General features: G+C 46.0%; 2 non-coding genes across 2 annotated transcripts; both read right to left on the reverse strand.

Annotated features, from left to right (window-relative positions):
* Positions 1 to 6,264: 6,264 nt before the first annotated feature.
* Positions 6,265 to 6,428, reverse strand: LOC119181941 (U1 spliceosomal RNA). The gene has a single exon (XR_005111232.1). It is a non-coding gene; the product is annotated as a U1 spliceosomal RNA (small nuclear RNA).
* Positions 6,429 to 6,879: 451 nt separating this feature from the next.
* On the reverse strand, positions 6,880 to 6,950 carry TRNAG-GCC (transfer RNA glycine (anticodon GCC)). The gene has a single exon. It is a non-coding gene; the product is annotated as a tRNA-Gly (tRNA).
* Between the last annotated feature and the right edge of the window lie 10,372 nt (positions 6,951 to 17,322).

Below are 17,322 nucleotides of genomic sequence, written 5' to 3' on the forward strand. Positions count from 1 at the left end.
CTGCGACGTTTGACACGAATGGACACTAGCACGCAAGTACGAACGACTGCATGCGTAGCTCGCAGAAGACGCGGCGATCGACTGCGGGCGCGGAAACTGAAGCGTAGAGACTTAACCCAAGCACGTTGTCTGCGAGAATGTGCGCACGAAGAAGTGTGAATACGCATTTTGTGTTCCTTCTAGCTTAATTTACAGTTGGCAATCATACCATGCTTTTTTTTTTCATCGCGTTCATGCGGGCTGCTGGTCGAGGTGGCGTCGTTGTACTGCGATTACACGTGCCTACCACGTCAGTACAAGTGATGTCCTCGCAATCAGACATCTTACGAAAGGTAGAAGAGGACCGAAAGGAGAAGAGGACTAACTTGGCGAAGGAGCTATAGGCTTCGCAACGTGAATGTGCACGTTTGTTGGGGATGCACACAACTGTCAACTATCAGATTTGCACAAGCCTCCCGTGGAGGCACGGCGGCGAATCTCCAAAACAAGACATCCCCAGCACCATCGCGGTAAGAAAACAATAGCAACAAAGAACAGTGGTTCGAAGTTTTTCTGGACTTCATATGAAGCGTGCAAAGCACTCCTTCAGTCACTTACACCGCACTGCTCTTATGTAATGCGAAAAAGTATTGTAGTAAGTAACTGAAACTGAAAGAGCGAACCGAAATTGGTGACGAAAACGAGGACGACGAAGTGTGCGCGCGAAAGGCGAGCGTGAGCGGTGACCTTTTTGGTAGTATTATTTTAAGCTACTTTTTCAGATTGGCTTCATTTTCAGTTTAGTTTCATTTAAGTATCCTGCCGCCCGGTTCTTGGCCCATCCCCCTTTGTGGGTAAGCGCCATCCATCAGAGGTCATCAACATCAGCATCAGGGTGAGCTTCGGAACAGCGACGGCAGAGGAAGAACGCGGCCAGCTAGCAAGGTCGATAGGCGTTGGTCCCCAGGGGACCGAACGGACGAGCCGGTGTCACCAACCCAGCCGGGACGAGCGTGGCGTGTTCCTGAGGCGAGTGGCGCTTCCAGGCCGGGCCTGACATGCTGTTCTCGTGCCGAAGGAGCGTGCGGGCCAGGGCGAGCGGCTGATCCTGTCCAGACTCGGGTCCGGCACAACCAGTCACCGAGATCGGGGCCACGGTGACACGTCGGAGCCGGTATGGCCCAATCACCAATTGAAGGTGTGACCTCGGTGTTGCGTCGGCCGCAGCGTGGGGCCGCCTGGTCCGGCACGACCAGTCGATGGTCTGCTCGTGAGCTCCCGCGCACTTGGCAACCTTCCAGTGGCGAGGGTGCATCGTCGACGCCATCATCTTCAGCGGGAGTGGCACTCGACGGAATTAGACTTCCGAGTAGTGAGGAGGCCTAGGTTACTCGCGTGCGCGTAGACATAAAGACTGTAGGACTGAGCTACAGAATCCCGTTGTGTTGTACAGGTAGCCACAGCGTCGTGGTTGTTTTATGTGTGAAGTCGATAAATGTTTTTCTTGTCATTGTCTTGCGTTTCTCGTCTGAGGGCCCAAGAACCACCACAAGTATGCAAAATTAACAGATATCTTTAGTTTAGTGTACGCAAGGCTGTACGTCCGCAACGTGCCACGCCCTCCGTATACGCTACGTTTAGGGCTGCGTCCTACAGCCTTTGTTCACCGTGCGCAACATCTGAAACGTGTACTGCACCTGTGCGTCAACAGGCCTACCGTTGAAAGGGCAGGTGCCGCCTCTCCAGCCTCGGCTGCAGCATGGCCGCCATTTGGAATCCTCCGCTCAGTTATTTGTGCTGTTCGCTGCACCCGAATAATTGTGCCGGAGCTCGCTTCTCTCCAGCTCGCTACCATCACCATGACGGTGTCGCGCGCCGCAGGGCACTAATCATTCCAGAAACTCGGGAAGCTGTATCGTTTTCCAAGAGACCCCAAATGAAGGCCCTTTCAACAATGAAAATCAAGCATGACAACAAAACATCCACTCGCAGCGTAACTTTCCTGTCATGTATTCCGAATGAACATGCACGCATAAATTGTGCCGGCATCAATATTGTGTAAAAAACAGACATGCTGACGGCTGTATGCTTGATTCTCGTGCGCACGAATCGTCTATTTCACTTCATACACATTCCTTGCTGCTCTTTGTTGGTCCTGCATCTGCCTTTCATTCTTGCTTTCGTTATTTGTAATGTGAATTTCGTCTTAAAATATACATTACACGTGTTCCTCAGCAGGTAATATCCTTCTTGTTTTTCTCGTGATATTCATTTGTGCTAGTTTTCGTTCCAGAACCACCGTATGATTACGAGAGACGCGGTATACAATGGAGAACTTCGGAAATTTCGAACAGGTGTTCTTATCTAAGGTGCACCGAACTTTAAGAACTCCGGCATTTAATCTCCATCAAAGTGGGACCACTGCGGCCGGAATTCGATTACCGACCATTCGAGCGCCAAAACAATTACAAAGCCACGCAGGTTCTTTCGTTCTACGTTCCTTTCCTCGGTTTAGGTACGCCTTCTATGCTGGTCTGACGCCCCCTGTCAGAATTGGAGCAGTTCAATTTTTTTTATCATCGTTTCTGTACTTCAAGTTTTCTTTTCGACCTGTCTGAAATAATTACGCAATTATTGTTTTTTTAACCTTTACGGCCACTGCAAAGCGACTAGTGGCAATCCTCAGTGAATTCTGCCATATAGCGTATCATTTGAATCGCCTCTGCCAGCGCTGCGTTAATGCGCAAAAATAAAGTATTTGTACATTGGATATTAATATGGGGACACGCAAACACGTAGTGAGTATTTAAGCTCTTTGATCACGCATTATCAATTAAATAATTTATTAAATAATACTGTAAACTAAGAAGGATCATACAGAACTTCTCATGCAAACTGTACTCGCGCGGCGTCTATACAAAGAAGAAGTATAAAGACAAGACGGGGCACCGCTGTGTAGAGTGGACACGCTATGTCGCTAAAAAATACAAGAAAACAAGTCAAGTTGTGTGATCAGTAGATCGTGGAGAAATAGTTAATGCAATAAGAAAGGCGTCCGCCTCGATGGTAGAGTGGTAAAGATGCTCGGTTACTGAGGCGAGCTCGCAGTTTCGATCTAGACCGCTGTGGTCTCATTTTGAAGTACGTAAAACACCAGGGTGTACTGGGTAAGTGCAGGTTAAAAAAAAAAAAAAGACGGTCGAAATTGCCACGGCCCTGCAAGACGGTCGAAATTGCCACGGCTCTGCAGTGTTAAAAAAAAAAAGACAGTCAAAATTGCCACGGCCCTGCAGTGAGACGTGGTTTCGGAACGTAAAAGTCCCCGATAATAATTAACATTAATAAACAAAGCAATAAACCATCGTTATGCCGCACAAGATGCGAAATGGTATTGGAAACACTCAATAACATGTGCATGTTATTGCATTTTCCCAGACTGCATGTGTAGGAAAAGAAGACACACACACACACACACACATATTGCGTGTACGCACGTCTTACGACATATTACGCAGTAACGTATTCATCGTTCAAGTAAGGACTCGGGGTGAAGCACCGTGCCATTTAAACTGCGGGCACAAATTACGCGCGAGCAATGTCAGCAATATTAATGATAAAGAAGCCTTCGTTTCATCCCAAAAGAATATATTTGCACAACACTCTCCCTCGGCCTTATATCATGTGTGCAACATGTGTGATGCCATTCAAAATAAACAAGTAAATCGTTCTTAACTTTAGCAAAGTAAGACACCTAATCGCTCTTCGTTACAACTTCACAAAACTAAAATGCGTTTGTTGGGATACACTCCTGCGGACATGTGTATAAACACTTTCGGCGATTCTTTATGTATTTGGAATGCATTGCTGAAAGGAAAATTAGGTAAGGATTTAGACTCCCCTCTGTTGTATCCAGTGTAGAGAACAGGATTTGTTTTCAACATAACAGGGTCAGCGTCTGCCTCTAGCGCATAACTCATGGGCAAGCCGTCAGCTTGCATGAATTATGCGCTCTCTGCATGAGTTTAGGCAAAATTAACTCTAAAATATGTCCAAGCTTCAATAAAAGCTCGCTAGCCGGCCCTTGTTTCAGGGCGTATCAGGGCACCACAAGCGCGTTGCGTAGCGCCGCTCGCATACTGCCGAGCTGTGACAGAAGGTGCGATGGCGGCCGTCGTAGCAGACGACTCGGCTGTCTTCACACTCAGCGGAGCGCACGGGCATCGAGGCCATGGAGGAAGAAAACACTCCATGATCGAGGCACCCCAGCCTTGAGTGTTGCTTCGCGCCATCTCGTGGAGAAGCAAAAAGCTAGTAATGACCGATATTCGTCGACGCTACACACAACGCAAAGCATGAGACACCATATCGTGCACATGAGGGGTGAAAGGGTGCGGTCGCCTCCTTTAGTCACCTAAGAGGGGGGGGGGGGGGAATCTGCTTTTTACATTGACTAAGGGGCGGGGCACCCTGCTAGCCACGTAAGAGGGGGGCGTAAAACCTGCCCCATACATTGACCTAATAGGGCGCAGCGATAAACCTTGCCCCCCCCCCCCCCCCCCCTATTCCCCTGAGCGGGAACCCTGGGCACGCCTGCCCTGAGGACGACTAATGGTTTGAAATGTTAAGGCCAGGTGAACTAGCAGCATGAGGGACAGAGAAAGCGAAGACGATCGCTTACTGACAATTTAACATTTATTGTTTGTTATTGACATTTTTAAGATAACGAGTCAAAAGAGAGAGAGAGAAAAAAAGGACCAAGCTGGAGTTGCTCAACGCTAAATACAAAAATGCCCCAATTGGCCACGGCGTCTTCACATGTCATTCTTCATGTCGTGAAAGCTGCTTTCACAATGATGATGGCAACGTGCGCGAGAAAATTCGTGATTGATTGACCAATATGTGGAGTTTACCGTCTGAAACCACCGTATGATTATGAGAGACGCCGTAATGGACGGCTCCGGAAATTTCTACTACCTGGGGTTCTTTATGCAGCCGCGTACCTTAGCCACTAGACAACCGCGGCAGGGTATTTTGGAAAATCACCGTAGTTTCGTAGAACACGGACGTGCATCCACATGCACGCTAAATGCATGGCCGGAACTATAGCCTTTACTTTCTGACACTTGGAATGTTTTTGCACGCGATCACTCAGATATTTTCCGGTCAGACACACGCAGCAACCACCACAGTTGAAAGGGAACCACCACAAATCCGTCGCGGTGATTCACGGCACCATCGGGTTCCTGCTTCTTCGTAAATGACGTGTTCCAGTCATCCAACGTTGCCCTTCACCTTAGCAGCGTTCCCATTCCACCGCATCTGTTCACGTATTGGCTTCATGTTACTTATTTAAGTTTCAAGTGCACCAAAATTCACACTGAGTTCGTTCGCTGCCACGATCCACCATAGTGTTGTCACACAACACCATGGAGGAAGGAAAAATATAGGAGAGGCCATGACGTCATAATCGTGAAGCCGCGGCATCGCAAACACCCACGCTTCCTCCTAGCGGAGAAGCAGATAAACACTTCGCGATTTCCGGCGACAAGCCGCCGCAGCGGCCTTGGAAGCAGTTCTCTGCCGCCGGCGAGTCTATCCACGAGCGCTGCTTCTTTTGCGTGTTTTTAAAAGAAAAGCTGTGCGATGCCCTGCTGTATACTCAGTGCGAATCGCGTACACCGCCGGATGTAACTGGTGCCACTTTTCACGTATGCTTGCTTCACTGTTGATGGAATTCGCAAGCGGAGCTCTCAGCTGTACCGCTCCGTTGGTTCTTATTCATTGTGTCAACTGAGAACACACGCGAACTTTCGTTTTTACTGCTGTAAGCATCGTGTCGCGTTTGTAGAAGTTGTGTCGTTCATACGGAGAGCGTCTGCTGTTTTGTTTGCCCCATAAGTTCAAGTTCGATCGCAGCCTTCCTGTCTGTTTTGGTCGCGGCAGTTCGAGATCTCGCGAGAGCCGCCGGTTAAGGTATGCAACGGCCGTAGCGGGCGCAAAGTAAGCGCCGAGATCTTGAGTGCGCAAACGCACGCATCTTTCTTGGGTTCAGCGCATTCGCACTCTTGCTCCCTCTCACGCGTTGCGTTCGCTAGACCGTTTGCACGCGCTAAATTAAACCTCTAGAACAAACCATAGAATTGGCTCATCATCATACCTTACAGGGTACGATCACCGAACACTACCCACTTGCCACAAACAGATTAGCGGATAACCTACAGTATGATTGCGCGGCACAACCGTAGCTTAACCCCTTCTCATCACTCTTTCTTTTGATTACTATGTAGGGGGATAGCGCGAACGCAGTCCCCCACTACCAAAAATTGCATGCCCCATCTGCCCCAGTTTGGGGTAGTGGCAGGAGTCAGCACGAGCGCAGTGCAATGCCCGCGCCTCTTCCTGGGGGCACCGCCTCGTTGATCACGGTTACCCCGGCACCAGGTAAGTATGCTGGAACCGAGTTTTGCACTCCCATCCCACCGTCTGCGACCTCACAAAAAGTGCAAGGACGGCACGCACGAAAATGAGAAATAATTTCTGTCTCTTCTATAAATACCGCAAGCATTTCAAGCAGTGCACTTAGCATACTAAGGCACGTAATCTTGTTAACCTAAATTAGATATATCTGTTGTGTATGTTAGCCAAAGCTTAAATCTTGAGCGGTATAACTTCTGATTTACGAAGCCTGGGCGAATGCTTTGTACGCCGCTAGGTGCGCCACCGCAGCGGTCATTAACCTCAATTACCAAAGAGAGGACGGCAGCATTTTTCAACGCTGTTTTCAAAAAGTACACGAAGCAAAAGTACACTGGTGATACCGAATGCAGAAAATTTATGAAAATATCCGCTCAGCTTGCAATACATGCAAAAAAAAAAACTTTAAGAAGAAAAAAAAATATTTGCGTCGGCCGGGAATCGAACCCGGGCCACCCGCGTGGCAGGCGAGTATTCTACCACTGAACCACCGACGCCATGTTTAAGGGTGATTCGTTAGTATGGTGGTATGCATGAGGTTCTGAAACAAAGCTAACGCACGAAGCAGAAGCGTACATTTGCGAATCGTCCTTTTGCCCTGATGTCTAAAAAAAGTGGGCATAATAACTCATCTTCGCCAGCGTACTGTTATGTACACTGCAGCACGACCAAGGCCGCTCACAATCACGTTATTATACTGAGTCGTAATTGTATGCCCACTTTTTTTGGACGCCAGTGCGAAAGGACGATACGTAAATGTACGCTTCTGCTTCGCGCGTCAGCTTAGCTTCAGGACCTCATGCATACCACCACGCTAACGATTTACTTTGGCAGCGGAGATAAACATGATAAGCTTCTTTGTTCTTCTAAGTGCACAAAAAATAATTTCAATCTTTTTATGTCCTCATGCTTATCCCAATGGCCAGTGCATGTAGAGATTGTTAAATTACTTTTCATTACTAAAGCCTCCCAAGCTCTTTGTGTCCGTCTTTACAATTCAATAACAGTTCACATATTTTGGTTTGTATCACCATACAAATTACAAAAACCAATTGTAATTAGCTATTTATTTTTTTGATGAAAACTGTTCAACTAGCCACTTTCCTGTGAAGAATACAATGCAACGGTTATAATGTGCATACCATCTATGAGTTGGAAGTATACTTGATGCAGTGTTAACCAATGAAAAGGCACATGAGCGAGTTACACTGCAAATAACGCTATGGAACAAGATGCACTACAAAGTGTATACCACTCCGTGGTGTATACAGATTTTTCGGCATGTGGGCTAAGGTGTAATGCCCGTCTTCACCAAGAGAAAGTTGCGTAGGCCTGAGTCGATGGTGTCAAGAACAACTTAAAATGCGAACATCATTGTTGTGACTTAATGTGACACGTCTTGAGGGTGGTATCCTAAGCCACTGCACCTTTTCTGCCACACTAAGCTTCCTCTGACAAAAAAGTCAACTTATATTTTGTACATACTTGGACAAGAAGCACAACAAAAAAACACAGGAAGGGACAAAAAGACCTGATGAGCAATACTGTCATGGGGAGAACATATTCACACACACACACCACACACTCACACACACACACACACACACACACACACACACACACACACACACACACACACACACACACACACACACACACACACACACACACACACACACAGTTTCAAAATGATTTTTCTGGCTAACTGGTTTAAATATATGAATGCAAGATCAATAAATCGATCACAGTAAAAAACATATGCAGTTATTCAGAGCTTTTGACCGGGGACCAGCCTTCATTAAAGATGCGATCTGTACACTGAGTTCCAATTTAGGTACAGGTTCCCATGATGCATTCACAAGTACACATACCATTGTGATTCATTAGAACGGGATAAGGGGAGGGATTAGAAGTACAACAGCAAAACAGTTAAGGGAGAGAGGGAGACACATGCGTACGAAGTCGATATTTGTTGAAACATAAAAAAAGGCGGGACCAGTACATGCAAACAAACAATCATTAAGTAACAACTAGAAAGAGCCAATGAGATGGTGCTACATGCGTGATTAGAAAAGTAAAAGCACAACACAAAAATAAACAAGAGTGAATGATTACGGATGCGGCGATTACCCCACTAAAAGGGGAATATCCATTCGCTTCGGGATGAAAGGGGAAGTGGTCACGGACACTTACAGACTCGGGATGTCAACTCACAGCGTGTGTTTTTTAGTGCCGTATGTTATCTAGAAGTGCATCAAAACTCTGTTAAGTGCATGCCCACTTATACACCTGAGGGGATGGGGTTCAGTGAGTCTATTGCAGCTGGCAGCTCTCCTTGGAGGCTTCTCAGGTGCTGGCAGCAATCTTCACAGACCGCCCGCAAAGTCAAAAAGGCAGCTTGCCAGTGTACAATATTGTGAACAGATATAAGATGGGTGGCATGCTTGAGTACATGAGGCACAATTGCTTTAGACAAATTATTCTGCATGCATATATGCATCTTATATATCTTATGATCTGTGCATGGAGGAAGGCGCAAGTGCGCCGATTCACATAGCAGTGATAATAAAATCAAGAGAATAATAATGTTACGCCACGTATGTGCCGGACGAAGAAGGAAAAAGAAGCAAGGGGTGTGGAAGAAGAAGATCATCATCATCTGCCTGCGCCGATACGGCTCGTCCCTCGAACCGTGTATCAATAAACCCCCAGACGCCTACTGAGGTCGTAACAGAGTGGTGGAGGTGCTGGGTATAGGAACCAACGACGGGACCGCTACCCCTCGGATTTCGCCGGAGTCGTCGCCTCGCCGGCCTGCCTCCTTCTTTGGCCATCATGCCTGACGAAACAGAAGCTCGGGAACCAGTCCCCAGCAGTTCTTGGCCGTATCACAGAGAGCCACGAACCTTCTCCGGGAGGGCCAATGACGACGTGGACTCATGGCTCAAACATTTCAAGCGAGTAAGCAACTGCAACAAATGGGATGCTGCCTCCCAACTGTCACGCGTTGTTTTCTACCTCACTGATGTTGCCCTCGTTTGGTATGAGAACCATGAAGATATTCTGACAACATGGGAACGCTTTGTTGAAGAAATCAAGAAGTGTTTCGGCAACTCAGCTGCAAAAAAGAAGCTTGCCGAGCAGAGTCTTGCAGCCGGAGGGCCCAGCGTGCTAGACGGCCTGACGGATCCCGAAGGTTGATAAGCCAGCACAAAGAATGATGATCCGTAACTACTTGGAAAGGACGACCGTATAGGTATGAGCGGAATCGCTGCACAGCGAAGACGAGTGCAAGGCATTCTTGTTCGGTCACAGTGTAATTGCGTTCCGGCTTACTTAAAGTACGACTGGCATATGCGATTACGTGTTCCACTTGATTACATCGCTGTATGAGGACTGCACCTATGCCAATGCCGCTTGCGTCGGTGTGAACTTCAGTCGCCGCAGAAGGATCGAAGTGCCGCAGGATAGGCTGCGACGTGAGCAAGAACTTCAGTTGGTTGAAAGAAGTTTCACAATCAGGAGTCCATTCAAAACTAGCACCTTGGCGGAGAAGACAGGTCAGTGGAAAGGCAACTTCTGCAAAGGCGGGAATAAATCGGCGAAAGTAAGAGCAGAGGCCCAAGAAGCTCCGAAGCTCCTTCACTGAGCCAGGTGGTTTAAAAGCTCTAACAGCCGCCGTCTTATTCGGGTCGGGCCTGATGCCATCCTTGTTGACGAGATGTCCCAGCACCAGTGTTTGTCGAGCTCCGAAATGACACTTCTTTGCATTAAGAACCAAGCCAGCATTTCGAATACATTTCAAAACCAGCTCTACCCTTTCGTTATGTTCACTGAATGTACGCCCGAAGATAACAACGTCGTCAAGATAACACATACAGATGTTCCACTTCAGGCCGCGCAGAATGGTGTCCATGAATCTTTCAAATGTAGCGGGCGCGTTACATAGACCAAAAGGCATCACGTTAAATTCATATAGTCCATCCGGAGTAACGAAAGCCGTCTTTTCTTTGTCCATTGAATGCACAGGTATTTGCCAATAGCCTGAGCGTAAGTCTATGGACGAAAAGTAGGATGCTGAATGGAGGCAGTCTAGAGCGTCATCAATGCGTGGGAGAGGGTAGACATCTCTCTTTGTGACGGAGTTTAGACGGCGATAGTCCACACAGAATCTCCAGGTACCATCCTTCTTTTTGACTAGAATCACGGGAGCCGCCCAAGGACTCGATGATTCTCGAATGACACCCTTCTGCAGCATATCACGCACTTGTTCATCAATTATCTTGCGCTCAGACGGCGACACTCGGTAGGGTTTCTGGCGGATGGGCTGTGCTGTTCCCGTGTTTATCCTGTGGAGAATCCGAGACGCGGGAATCGAGGGCGCATGGTCATGGGAAAAATCGAAAATCGCCACGTATTTCGACAAAACGTCCAGAAGCATGCGGCGTTTGTCAGTAGTAAGTGACTTGTCGATCATAGGTAAAAGTTTTGAATCGGCCGTAGAAGTATTGGCTGAGGCCCCACCTGGAGCATCACTGAGGGCAGCCACTGCCATCGGTGAGTATGTTTTGAACTTGGCAAGCTTCAGTCCTCCTGGTAGAACCACCGACTCAGCTGAACAGTTTACCGCCCATAGTCCTGTGCGTCCTTGAACGAGTGACACTATGCAATGCGGCACCAATGTGTTCTTCTTAATGCAACTGAGATGAAAGGGCTCCACTAATGCGTCGAACGCACTGTCACTGTTTTCAATGCGTGAAGAGTATACAGGAACACAGACTGCAGAGAATGCCGGCACAATGCTATCTTCACTGACCCGGAGCGCACCGTGCTCCCTGTCTGAATTCTCTAATAGTTCTCCAGGGGCAGCATCACATATGTACACCTCTCCATTTCTACAATCAACAGTGGCGCCACACATTCGAAGGAAGTCAATCCCCAGGATTATGTCGTGTGTGCTCCTTGGAAGAATCGTAAACTCTGTGACAAACACTTGATCACCCAAGCACACTTCTGCGGTACAGACACCAATGGGACACAGCGAGTTACCACCAACGCCACAGAATGTTGTTGCCTTCTCCCACAAAAACATCACCTTTTGTCCTAAACGGTGTTTAAAAGCAGCACTCATAATCGAAACTGTAGCACCAGTATCCACCAAAGCCATCGTACACACACCATCAACAAAAACTTCTACCTTGTTCTTGAACATCAACACAGACGGGGGTATTTCGTTTTGCAGCAAGTCACCAGCGACCTCACCCCCATCGGCCGCACTGTTTAGTTTTCCTGATGTGGTGACGATGGGCGGCGCCGTGGCGATGGAGACCGGTGGGATCGAGGCGCAGGAGGTGGCGTCACACTTCGATCAGAGGCAGGGGAGTTGTTGCGCCAGTGTCCGTGCCAGAAGCTGCTGCCGGGTCTTGAGTCGGTGGGCCAGTGTCCTTGAAAAGGTGGGACAGCAGGTTTATCGGTCAAGCTTGTCCACTGATCATAGCGTGGTATGCGCGAACGATCGCAATACCTCGATATGTGACCAGTCAGACCACAGTTGTAGCACACAGGCGCAGGACGAGGTCGTCGCCGTTCTTGGAAGTGTTCACGTCTGCGAGCGTTCGCGTAAGCCCGAGATTCAATGAAATCAGTTGTCGGTGGGTGGTATGGGCGTACGGAACGGAAACGTTGAGGGTACTGTGATCGCTCGTAAAAAACCGGACTTGACTGCTGAATACGCCGAGGCCCTGCAACCTCCGTTGCGTTGACGGATGGATGTTCATAAACTGTAAGCTGTGGGGCAGTGGTGTCCTGCGGAAAATAGGATGGAGACGTGGCAGCTGCCCGTTCACGTGTCATTTCGCCATGTCTGAGTAACTCTTCCCGAACAATTTGGCGGATGGTTGCCGAAAGGTCACCAGTTGAGGCCGCTTCTATGCTGGCTACTGAGGTGACATTTGCCAGACGACCAAACTTAGGCGCTATTCTGCGCTGCTTCAGGGTTTCAAACGTGCGGCAGTGCCGTACAACGTCAGACACTGAAGTCAGGCTTTCCCTGCTAATAAGGAAGTTGTAAACATCTTCTGCAATTCCCTTCAGCAAATGCCCCACCTTGTCCTCTTCCGACATGCTGGAATCGACTTCCCTACACAGCCTCAAAATCTCTTCAGTATACACGGTGCAGGTCTCACCGGATAGCTGGGCCCTCTGTGCAAGACTCTGCTCGGCGAGCTTCTTTTTTCTACACCTACAGGAAATTTTCTACACCTACACGACCTACGTGCCTGCAGCATTGGATTTTTCAGGTCCACTGTAGCCCAAGCACCATACGGTATATGCGAAGGCGCAAGTGCTCCAATTCACATAGCAGTGATAATAAAATCCAGAAAATAATAATAATGAAGGAAATTTTCTACACCTCCACAACTTACGTGCCTGCGGCATTGGATTTTTCAGGTTCACTGTAGGCCAAGCACCATAATCGGTATATGCTTTCATATCATTTATTTATGACACTAGAGACACTATGAAAATTATGGATGAGGTACAATTCATGAGCCTCCCAGTCGATGTGCATTGAAGGCATCACCACGGAAAATCTTTAATAGCGGTGGCCAAGATTATTAACATGCTTAGAGAGTGTAAGGCGTGATAGGCCCTTTACCTGTGCTCTGTGGTTGTTGATTCTCATCCTGAACGCAGTCTCAGTTTAACCAATGTACTAAGCATGACATAATGTGCGTTCGAGAAGGTAGATGACGAAGTTGTCACAGTTGAAGTTGCCTCATATGATGAGAAAAGGAAGAAGCGATACTTGTGAAAGTGGACACCTTGTTCATCATTGGACAGAGTTCGCACCTAGGTTTGTTGCAGGCACCGCTGTCTGTGAATTCAGGAGTGTTAACTTTAGAGACTGTCTCAATATCTCTTACGATCCTCACCCGTCTGTAGACAATGGGCGGAGGTTCCAGGAAAACACATCGCAACTTGTCGCTCTCAAGCAAAATGTAGTGGTGCTTTTTGAGGACGCAGTTTATGTTAGGGAAGAGGCTGAATATGTTAAAATAAGATTGAGAGTACTATTTGCGGGATATGGTTTTGTGTTTTTGATCAGATGGCGGTGGTCCTGCTTTTCAGATTTTTTAATAGCCTCGTTGACGACAGATTGTGGGTACTATAGCAGTGTGAGGTCCTTGCTTAATTGTTGACAGTTGGAAGTGAAATCTGCCTGGTAAGAACATATACGCTTGAACTGAAGAGACTGGCTATATGGTATGCCAAGTTTACAGCGTTTAACATAGTTGCTGCCTAAGTGGAGATACATTATTGGTGTCAGTCACTTGGTTATCTGTAATGTGCAGTTGCAAGCTTATGATCCAATATTTTCAGTGATACGTTAAGAAAATTTATGGTAGAAGCCGAATAGAAATGAGAAAATTAAGTGTTTTCACGGGCCTTGTTGAAAGCACCTATGAAATCTACGAGCTTCTTTTCTCTGTGGCACCAAACAAGAAAGATATGATCGATGAATCTTCGATAAAAAAGGGGGTGTAATGGGTTGCTGCTCAAAAATTGTTACCAGTGTGCCCGTAAAGATATTGGCATGGTTGGGTTCTTTGTTCCCATTGATGTTCTATTGACTTGGGCATAATGCATGTTATTAAACTCAATGTTGTTAATCTATAAAATGAGCTTCAGAAGAGCACCGAGAGATTTACTATCAATTGAACTGTTTTGAGTTGACTCTTCATGTGCCTGAATAACAGATTCAATACCAACTGAATTAGGAATATTTGTGTATAGAGGTGACGTCAAGCGTAACTAGCAGACTATCTCAAGGTATAACCAGATTCATATTGCCAGATATAAAGTGATTGGCATCATTGACATAGAAAGGTAATGTTAGGTGAATGTTTTTGATAAGGCTATCAATAAAACTGGGCTTTGGTTTAGTTACCGTTCCTATTGCGGAGATGATAGGTCTCCCTGAATTGCCTGCTTTGTGTGTTCTGGGTAACATGTAATATCTTCCAGTAACTGGGCTCAAAGTTTGAAGTGACATTGCCGGTTTTTTTTTAGAATCTTTTTGTTTTTCACAAGTGTTACCAATGTGTGGCGCACTTCGTTGTCTGGCACTGCAAAGTATGCCTGACATTGGTTGGTTATGGAGCCATAAAAAGTTTCAATCATTATTATTTTCATTTTATTTTATTATCACTGCTGTGTGAATCTGCACACTTGTGCCTTCCTCCCAGATTATCAGTGGATATAACTTTGTGGGCCATTGGCGTTTGCTTTAACATTGGTTGTTGTTTTGCATGAGTAAGTGCGTATGTAGATATATATAGTATACATATACATGTATATATACATGGAGACTAATTTGTTGAAAGCAATGCCTCATGTACTCATGCATGCCTCTGATTTTGCGGGCAGTCTGTGAAAAACACTGCCAGCACCTGCGAAGCCTCCGATGAGAGCGGCAGACTTCAATAGATACGCTGAATCCCATCCCCTTCTCAGGTAGATGAGTGGACACGCACTTTTGACACTCTTCTAGATGATAACATGCTGAGCAAAGAAACACGCACTCTGAATTGACATGCGGTGTCCGTGACCATTTCCCCTTTTATCCCGAAGCGAATGGATATTACCCTTTCAACGGGGTAATCGTTGTGTCCTTAATCATTGACACTTATTTTTGTGATGTGTTTTTTTCTTTCTTTTCCTAATCCCACATGTAGCCCCATTTTGTTTGCCTTTCACTTGTTATTTATTTATTGTTTGTTTGCTTGCATGGGCCCCGCTTCGTTACGTTTCAACAATATCAACTCTGTATGCATGTGTCCCTCTCCCCTTTAACTGTTTTGCTGCTGTACTTCTGGTTCCTCCCCTTCTCCCGTTGTAACGAATCACGACAGTATGCGTACCTGAGTATGTATTGAGGAAATCTGTACTTAAACTCGAGCTCAGCATAGCGATCGCACCTTTGATAAATGTCGGTCCCTGGCCGAAAGCACTGAATAAATTATGTTAAAGTTTTTCACTGTGACTTTTATATATATATATATATATATATATATATATATATATATATATATATATATATATATATATATATATATATATATATATATATATATACACCCACACTGAATAAATTCAGCGGCTGGCAAGATGGCACCCAACTCACACAGTCTAATGGCGTCTTTTTTCCTGTTCGCTTCGGCTCATCGCAATGTTTTCCAACCACTATAGAAACGATCCCATGCTTATCGGGAGGCAGTCGAGTGGTACCGCTCGAGGGGCACAAAATACGCTATCTCAGTACGAGGGTGCACGAAGGTGGGGTCACTAAAAGCAATTTCATTGGTTACGCTGATCATCTGGCATAAGATGCGGTAAAGATAAGGATAGCGTAGAAATAACGTCTTGAGAGTCCAACATGGCACAAGGGGCACCAAAGCACAATGAGGTTACTGGGCGCATACTGGACATCACAATGGTGGGCATCAGATACGCGCCTCTGATAATCCTGTAAGTCTGATAGCCCTCTTGCAACCTCTGGGCCTTCATTAGTGTTTCCCAAGCGTACTACAACGTACAACTTGGCCTGGCCAGTAGGAATGTATTGAAAAGTAGCATAGGGTTGTAGTAAAACAAAAGAAAAAAACTATAGGACTTTCTTCACGTGGTCTCGAGGGTAAGTGTTCATAACAGACATGTGTGAGCCAGGGTCAACTAGGGCCATCACTGTTACACCATTCAAGCCTACATGATAAGGTTACGATGAGCAGGCAGGTTCAATAGAGGATTTTGGCATAGGTTCGTTACTGCAGCAATATCTGTTCCAGTATGAGCACCTACGGACTCACCCAAATATTAGTTTTGCAAGCCTGAATTTCTTAACACTGGTCGGCTTGCTTTATTCAGAGTTCCTTGAATTTCGCCCCTTGGAAGCTTTTTGCGACATTTCAAATTTTATGAGCATCATACGAGCTCATAATAGTAGTTAGATCTCTCGCTGTAACAAACCATTTCATTGCATTCCAAGGGATGTGGGTTAACATTGTAAAATAAAATGTAAAAACATCCCATCTTGTAAATAAACTGAAAATATTAAAAAATATTTTGATGCTAAAACTTAACGAGGATATACCAGTATCGACGTCCTGATGTGAAATTTTAAAAGTGGGTATTTGGCTTTCAGGTGCCCCTGCAGCAGTAAAAAATTGCAGCACTATTAAATGATGTATTACAGCAGTCTCAGTAAAGAAAAATTTATTGAACGAAACTGCTGCATAAATGGAACATTTGCAACTGCTGATATCAATGGTTTCATATATGAATTCTGTAATCCTGTTCCCTCAACGGGCCTTCTTTGGAATACCCCTCCATCATTTGACACCCACATCAAAATTACTTGTCTAACCTACTCGAATTGGCCCAAAATAAGGCAGCCCGGTTTATCTTGTCTTCATATTCTTGTTACGTAAGTGTATCTGTCTTTCAGAAAATGCTAAATCTTGTCCGTCTTGACACGTGCAGAAAATTTGTGCGGTTGGTGTTTTTTCATAATCTTTCTCACAATAACACCACATTTGCTCGATCTAACTTTCTGCCTGCTGCCATGTATCCATTCGGCGAGTATTTTGCCCAGACGAACTTTTATCAAAATTTGCCGTATTATTGATTATAAAATGGAACTCTTTACTCTCATCTGTCATGTCACTTACAGAATCAATTCTATTTCAAGCTGCCATAACAGTGTTTTTGGAAGGAAACCATCCATAGCATAAAAATATTTGCATGCTTTGTAAAAAAAAACATCTTCCACATTAAAATTGTTAACACAACATGGTCATTAGAGTTGTA

Source organism: Rhipicephalus microplus, chromosome 3 (assembly GCF_043290135.1).
Source record: "Rhipicephalus microplus isolate Deutch F79 chromosome 3, USDA_Rmic, whole genome shotgun sequence".
NCBI classification, from domain to species: domain Eukaryota; kingdom Metazoa; phylum Arthropoda; class Arachnida; order Ixodida; family Ixodidae; genus Rhipicephalus; species Rhipicephalus microplus.